Consider the following 8,457-nt stretch of genomic DNA (forward strand, 5'->3'; position numbering starts at 1 on the left):
AAAGATAGAGAGGTACTATATTCTACTCTACAATCTCTTGCTACAATTGTGATTATGTCTGTTGCATCTTATATTTGGGACTTTTGCTCTAAACATTTCAGTGCTATGGTATTCTGTTTATAGGTATTTGTTATTGTCATATCTTCCTTGTCGATTTTTTCTTTTATCTGTAGAAAAAAACATATTTTGTCCTACTTACGGCTTTTTGCCTTCTATTTTACTTTGCCACATACCCATATTTGTATCCTTACTTTTTGTGTATATGTGCTTCTTATGTCTTAATTGGTGCTTTACTTTTGGCCTTTCATTTTGTTGTAGACATGTGCTGCTACAAACGGAATAAAATTTAATTTTGTTTCTGGACCAAAATATGTCTTTGCCATTTCCTAGAGAGAGTTAAGCATTTATATTTATTACAAAAAGAAAAATTGTCATTGTGTGATATGTTATTATTTTTCTTCTACATAGTTCTTTTTTGGGTTTTTTTTGGTTTTTGTTGTTGTTGTTTTGAGACAGGGTCTTGCTCTGTTACCCAGGCTCTGGAGTGCAATAGCACAATCATGGCTCACTGAAGTCACAACCTGGGCTCACGTGATCCTCCCACCACTCCCTCCCGGGTAGCTGGGACTACAGGCACATGCCACCACACCAAGCTGATTTTTTTATTTTTTGTACAATGGGGTCTTACTATGTTGCCCAGGCTGGTCTCAAACTCTGGGCCCAAGTTATTCTCCTGCCTTGGCCTCCCAAAATGTTGGGATTATAGGCATAAGCCATCATGCCCAGCCATAGTTCTTTCTTCTATCATTATTATCTATCTATTACTCAGATTTTCTTTGCTTTTTCTTCCTCTTTGCTTTTGGAAATTATTCATCTAATTTTTACTCAATGAGTGATTACCACTGACCTAAAATATATTTGAATTTATATTCTCTATCAGCATCAATACTTAAACACTTTATGGAAGCCACGGCATGACCAGAATGAGCCATGGTCAGAGCACATCCTCTAGGGCCACCGCATCACCTCCTTCTGCTCAGACCGCCTCCTGCTCCATATGAGAACCCTCAGGCAGAGACCAGAATGGGCCCAGTAACTTTTGTCTGAAACATAAAATGAACCAGGGGGAGACTAGGGTGCAGAGTGTTGGTTTTAAGACACAGGGCAAAGATGGAGTGAAGACAATTTAAAAAGAAGTTTTGAGATAAAAGAATTGTGAAATTGTTTTAAATTCAAAATATTTTCAGAAGTATATATTTTCTATTATACAATAACATTTAGAGGAAATTTGGAAATCATCAAAAAATAAAAGGATGGAAAAACTACCTTTGGAATCATATTTGAAACAATCACTCTTAATATTTTGGTATATTTTTCTTATAGAGTATTTTTCCTGTAAAATTTAAGCATAACAGTGACATGACTATGCATACTGTATTTTCTTTGTTCTCTTAGTTAACTGAGCATTTCTTATATTGTCTAGTCTTCACACACAACATTTTAATGACAACTTAAACCATTGTAGATATATCTAATTATATTTGATTATTTTCCATTAATACACATTTAAAGGTTCCCACCCCCCATATTTTTCCTGATTTAAATAATGCCACATTAAACATCTTTTTCCATATTAAAGTTTTCTTTCTATATTTAGGAATAGATTTTCCTTAGGATGGACTCCACTCTGAGATGTAAAATTAGTGCATCAAAGAATTTGAACAATTCTAAATACTATATATATATATATAATGCAGTTTTCATTGCTCCCATGATACACAGTCATTAGAGAAGCATCTCGTAAAAAAAAAAAAAAAAAAAAAAAAAAAAAAGGGCGGGAGGAGGAGAAAGGAGGCAAAGAAACATGGATATGGGATTTGTGTCTTCCACTTGCCTTGAATTGAATTTAATGTCATTAAAAAATTCACTGGCCAGGCGCAATGGCTCACACCTGTAATCCCAGCGCAGTTTGGGAAGCCAATGTGGGTGGATCACTTGAGGCCACAAGTTGGAGACTAGCCTGGGCAACATGGCAAAACCCCGTCTCTGCCAAAAATACAAAAAATTAGCCAGGCGTGGTGGTGCACACCTGTAGTCCCAGCTACTCAGAGGCTGAGGTGAGAGAATCACTTGAACCTGGGAGGCGGAGGTTGCAGTGAGCTAAGATTGCGCTACTGCACTCCAGCCTGGGCGACAGAGTGAGACCTGTCTCAAAAAAAACAAAAAACAAAAAACAAAAACAAAAACAACAACTCATCAACCTGTAGCCTAATACAAGCTCCAGATTGCAGTGCCTGGCAGACCTCGGAGAGCCAAGTTCAAATACTGATGCCTTCTATGAACCTTAAAATGTTAGCTTAACCATGACCTCTCTACTTCTAGCTTTCTCTCTCTCTTTTCTTCCTGGGAAAAAAAAAAAAAAAATCTCTTACCCAAACTTTCTTCTCAGGAGGCCTCTTGGGTTACTTGTGCATGAAAAGGTGGGGCTTTGGCCCACTAACTGCATAGCAGTTGTGCAGTGTGCCAAGTATTTAGATAAACCAGATCTAGAAGCATTATTTCTCTCAGTTGAATTCCCTCAGGTACCTTGCTGCAGCAGAAAGCTGAAAGCACAGATACTGTTTTTGCTTTCCTTGTAACTTCATAGGTGGTTTGTTTTCTTTTTCCACATCTGGGAAAGATGTGTGCCCACCGATGAGGTAACAGCAGACATGATGAATCCCAGATGTTGAACATGGCAATTTGCCTTGAACTCACAAGATCACAACTGGGAACAAACGTATAGATTTTCTTTGCTTATTGTTTTACATCAAGCTGAGGGAAAATCAATTGACAGTTAAGAAAAGGCCAGAAAGACTTTTCATTTTAAAATGTAGAGGAAAATTCTGAAGTATTTTTATTTGTTTAAAAATGAGGATGGGGCCGGGCGTAGCAGCTCCCGCCTGTAGTCCCAACACTTTGTGAGGCCGAGGCAGGCCAATCACTTGAGGCCAGGAGTTCGAGACCACCCTGGCCAAATAGCGAAACGCTGTCTCTACTAAAAAATACAATTAGTTGGATGAGGCCAGGCGCGGTTGCTTCACGCCTGTAATCCCAGCACTTTGGGAGGCCAAGGCAGGCGAATCACGAGGTCAGGAGATTGAGACCATTCTGGCTAACAAGGTGAAACTCCGTCTCCACTAAAAATACAAAAATTAGCCAGGAGTGTTGGCGAATGCCTGTAGTCCTAGCTACTTGGGAGGCTGAGGCGTGAACCCTCAGCCTTGAGGAGAATGGCGTGAACCCGGGAGGCGGAGCTTGCAGTGAGCCGAGATCGCGCCACTGCACTCCAGCCTGGGCGACAGAGCGAGACTCCGTCTCAAAAAAAAAAAAAAAAAAAAAATACAATTAGTTGGGTGTGTGTGTGTGGTGCCACTTGCCTGTAAACCTAGCTTCTTGGGAGGCTGAGGCACGAGAATCACTGGAACCCGGGGCAGAGGTTGTAGTGAGCCGAGATGGCACCACTGCACTCCAGCCTGGGTGACAGAGAGAGACTCTGTCTCAAAAAAAAAAAAAAAAAAAAAAAAAAAAAAAAAAAAAAAAAAGGATGGGGTAAAGAGCACACTGCACAACTGCTATGCATCTCAATAGTAAAGGCAAAAGGGAATTAATGCATGTCATAGTTATCTACAATGCTTGACTCTGCTTTTCCGGAACCTATCAACAAACATTCAGTTAGAATTCTGGGCCATGCTGTAATTCCAATTAGCCTTTGTTAATTACATAGGTGCCATTTTACATTTCCATATTTTACCCCAGAGGATTTATTTTTCACTGCTACTAAAGAGATGCATAAAAGTTTGTGTTGGGGATGAGGAATTAGCCGAGCGACGCAGATGGCTTTCATAAACCCCTGCTGCCACCTTGTGGTGTTGCTGAGAAGCGACAGAGGTAAGCCTTTCTGAACTATGAGTCTGTAGTGGTTAGTTTCATGTCGTTTACTTCTAACTTTCAAAAAAGCACACTAGTATCTTGAGTCTTGACACAACAGCTCATTTTAATGGTGTGGCATGCAAAAATGTTGCCACAGATATCTTCAGTTCTTACTGGAAGAATCTCAAGAAGAGCTGTCCCATCCCTATGGCATCAGCCGTATAGGTAGAACACAGAAAATGGTGTCATGCTACCAGAGGAGGAATTCTGAGAAAAAGAAAGTGACCACTAGAGTCAATGGTTACAATAGCAGCCCCTGGCCGGGCGAAGTGGCTCACACCTGTAATCCCAGCACTTTGGGAGGCCAAGGCAGGAGGATCACTTGAGCCCAGGAGGTCAAGGCAGGAGTGAGCTATGATCGCACTCCAGCCTGGGCAATGGAGAGAGGCTCTGTCTCTAAAAATCAACAAAAACAACAAAAAGCACACAATGCCATCATTTTCTATCTATTCCCTCTACTCACTTTATTCCCTTCCATAGCACTTTATCTACCTGATATTTTAGTATATATGTATATATATACACACACATATATGTTTTAGATTGTCATTTATCTCCAACTACCAGAGTGAGTGAAAGCACTATTAAGCAGCGCTGCCCAATAGAACTTTCTATGATGATGGACATGTTCTCTATCTGTGCTGTCCAATACTGGCACCACTACCCAACTGTGGCTATCAATCACTGAAAAGTTGACAATGGAGGCTTTTCATTTTGAATTTAATTTTAATTAATTAAAATTTAAATAGCTACACGTGGCTAGTGCTACTGTGTTGGAAAACACAGCTTTAGAAGGGCAAGAGAATTAATCTGCTTTATTTACTGCAGCCTCCCAATACCAGAGAATAGCTGGAGTCCTAGAGCTGCTCAATAAACATAAATATTCAGTTAATGAATAAATAAATAACCATGAATAGAACAGACGAGCACCCAAAGTAATGTATCAGATTTAACATGAAGTTGGGGGTGATGATTAAAGAGGAGTGGTGGTAAAAGTAGGTGGTGTTGAAGGGCCAAGAAAATGTGAGAGGTGATTGTCATGTGCATTCAGGGAGATGTGAGCAGTGGTCCTGCTAGTACTGACCTCCGTGGGACGGTGTGTTTGCTCTGCAGCCAGAGGTTGCACTAACAGCTGGGAATCCTGCCGTGATGGTCAGCAGTGGAGGGAGCACAGGAAATAGGGTCTTCTCGTGGGGACATCTGGCCAGGTGTCCACAGCAGCTGTCACAAAAGACAGGAAGTTCCCATCTAATGTGGCCTTGTCCCTGATCTTGTGGGAGCCCTGGCCTCTTGAGAGCACTATGAGATTGATAAAAATGTCCTCACAGGTGTTGTAGGACCTAAGGAAGCTCGGTTAAATGCACGAGACATTCAATTAGTAGCATTATTACCTATGACTTGATCCTTTCCGGGTCACTGGTCAGGGTTACATAGAAATCTGTGGCCTTCATTGGCCACGGGAGAATGTTGCCCTAGATCCCTTCGGTCCAAGCTTGCTTAAACTCCTCTACCTGTCTACTCCAGGCACCAACTGGGACTAATGTTTTAACTGTGCCCATTGTCCCCATTCCCCTTTGAGAAAAAATGTCAAATTCTTTTTATAAAATATGCTAAATGAATGCATTGAAGACACCAGTCATCAAGACTCAGAGGCAATAGTTACGGAATTGTATTTTACTAAATTATTCTAAGAAAATCCAGAAAGAATGACACATTTAATTCTAAGGCCAAAATGCTTGCTGGGCCACTAAAAAGTGTGCTTTTTCCACCCATTTTTCTATGAGTCATAGAAAAAAAAATCCCCAGGTTGACTTTATATTTATCTTTTCAATTGTCCTTGTGAAAAGAAATTGTGGTTCCCTTTTAGTGTAAGATGCTGCTGCATTTGCAAATGTAGTAGCAATGTACTTAGCATCTGGTATTTCAAGAATCTCCCCCGTGTGTTATGTGTGCCTCTAATCATACAAGAAAAGTTTAGACAGTGTCTATCCCTGAGTTGATTTGTGTTTTAGTTAGTCTATTGCTGTTAGGATTACGGTCTATAGGGGGCAGTGAGGGACCTGAAAGTAAAACAGCGGAGCTTTAAAATGCACACTGTTCAGGGTGATTCCATCGCTCTCTAAAGCAGTGCTTTACAATCTTTAATGTGCACGTGGATCCCCTGGGGCACTGGTTAGAATGCAGGTTCTGATTCCCTGGGTGCACGAGGGCCCAAGGCCTGAGCCTCTGCATTTCTACCAAGCTCCAAGGTGATGACAGTGCTGCTGGTCCGGGACCACAGTTAGTAGCAAGGCTGTACGTGACAAGTCCCCATCAGTCTCACAGAGACCCAGGATGCAGTTTTTCTACTTAACACACCTTCGTTACATGAATAGTGAACATGCACAGCCAACAGCTCCTAAGTTCGATAAATCGACTGGATGGAAAATAGCTTAGTACCAGATATGTCTTTCCCTTGGCCACGGGGATGGCATTTTTTCTCTTCTGGGTTAGCATCTCTGCTGGTAAACTTTAGAGGCTGATATCATCATCACTCTGGCCCTGGTGAGTATAAAATTCTGAGCCTGATTTTGCCAGATTTTGTCCAAGGAATAGAATATGCCCCAACCCATGAAGCACAGAACTAGTGGCCTGCAGCCACCTTCCATAGCCCAGGCCATAGGAGGCCCCTGGATATGCGAGGGGAAAGAATTCACAGTGTGCACAGAACATGCCAGGCCCACGGTGCGCTCTCATGGCCACTCTTTGAGATATGTGTGACCAAGTCAGGGATGAGGAGACAGAGCTTGGAAAGATGAAGTGTTACGCAACCAAATGTGATTGACCTGCCTCACAGGCTGTGGCTACAGAAGCCCGCACATGGGCTTGGAGAGAACCACGACCTGGGTGCACTTGGCTATGCCTTGCTCTAAAGCACACTAGGTTTCATTCATTGGTTCATTTATTTGACACACATTTACTAAGCACCTAAGAGTGTCTGGCCTTGTGCTAGGAGCCAAGTCAGCAGAGATGAAGGTTTTTATTCTACAGAAGCTCACATTTGAAACACATGGGCAGGTTTCCATAAAGTGTCCCATGTGGTCTCGAGAAGTGGCTGGAGTCTAGTGAGTCCCTGCCTCTGACTCCTTCAAGCGCTTTTCCCTGACCAGAGAAATGCAAGACTATTCATTTGGTATTACATGGTGTATATTTGGAGACTGGACTACTTTGTGCCTTAATGTGATCTTTATTTCACTGTAGCGATGGATGGCTTTATTCTCCTCCCTACCAGACCCTGAGCTGGAAAATTTGGCTTAGTAAGACTGTGTTAGACCCACTGGCACTGTTCCATCCTTGTGGCTTTGCCTGACTCCTGACCGTTTCCTGCCCACTGCCTCTGGGGAAGGAGAGCCAGTGCAGCTGAAGTGATGGAGGACTTTCAGGGTGCCGACGCACGCTCTCCGCACCCAGCCTCCTCGTGCTCTGCCAGCTCACTTTGGTCAAGCTTCTGGAAGACAAAGTTTACCTTGCCCGCTTCTGTACACACACCCCCCCCCCGACCCCCCGCAAGCTAGTACAGAACCTGACAAACTGCCCACACACAAAACAATTTTTGAGAAGCCACTGAATGACTTAAAGATCTTACCCATGGGTTTGCAGAGCAGGAAGGGACTGACTTTAAAGTTCATTTCGTTTTGGGCAAAACTGATGTAAGCTGTTAGAAATCAGGATACTGTTTACCCTTAGGAGAGGCAGTCCTGACAGGAACGGGTCACGATGAAGCCGTGGGTGCCGCTAATATTTGAGTTCTCAGTCTGTGTGCACACGAGGGTTAATTCTGTGAGTCCATTGAGTCCTAGTCTTAAAATATGTGCACTTTTCTATATGCATGAAGAAACTACATTAAGTTCATAGCTTTTGACTACATCTAGCAGAAAGTTTTAAAAGAGGAATTAAATAATAATGCTTAAATCAATAACAATGCACAAATGCCCTGAATTTTTTCCTTTGCAGGTCCATCACTTCTGTTTAAAAACAAAACAAATCACCAGTCACCTAATCCTGGCCACCCCCGTGCAATACATTTAAGGCTCAAAACTTCAAAAACAACCCGTCCTCTCCTGTTTTCCATTCTGCTTTTGCCCTTCCCCCAACTGACACTTGTTGGATGACCTCACCTGATTTCTACATAGAAAATTGCGTCCAGCTGGTGTTAGTTCCCTCCAGCCCCCTCGTCTCCACTTGAATGTGATCCTGGGAACCTGCGTTTTCCTCTCATACTTCCTTCTGATTGTGGGGAAAAGGACCCCCATCTCCTCTTCTCTCTGCAGCTCACTTCCAGGAAAGTTTGGCCCTCACACATCCCCCTAGGAGGGGAGCATGCCCGCCCTAAGGCAGCAAATACTGGATGTTCCAGACCTGGCCCCAACTCATTTTCCAAGTTCTTCAGTTTCAGGAAAATAATTTGAGACTCTTCTCTACCTTTGAAGGACATTGGTAGGGTTG

The sequence above is a fragment of the Pongo pygmaeus genome, chromosome 16, assembly GCF_028885625.2.
Source record: "Pongo pygmaeus isolate AG05252 chromosome 16, NHGRI_mPonPyg2-v2.0_pri, whole genome shotgun sequence".
Lineage (NCBI taxonomy): Eukaryota > Metazoa > Chordata > Mammalia > Primates > Hominidae > Pongo > Pongo pygmaeus.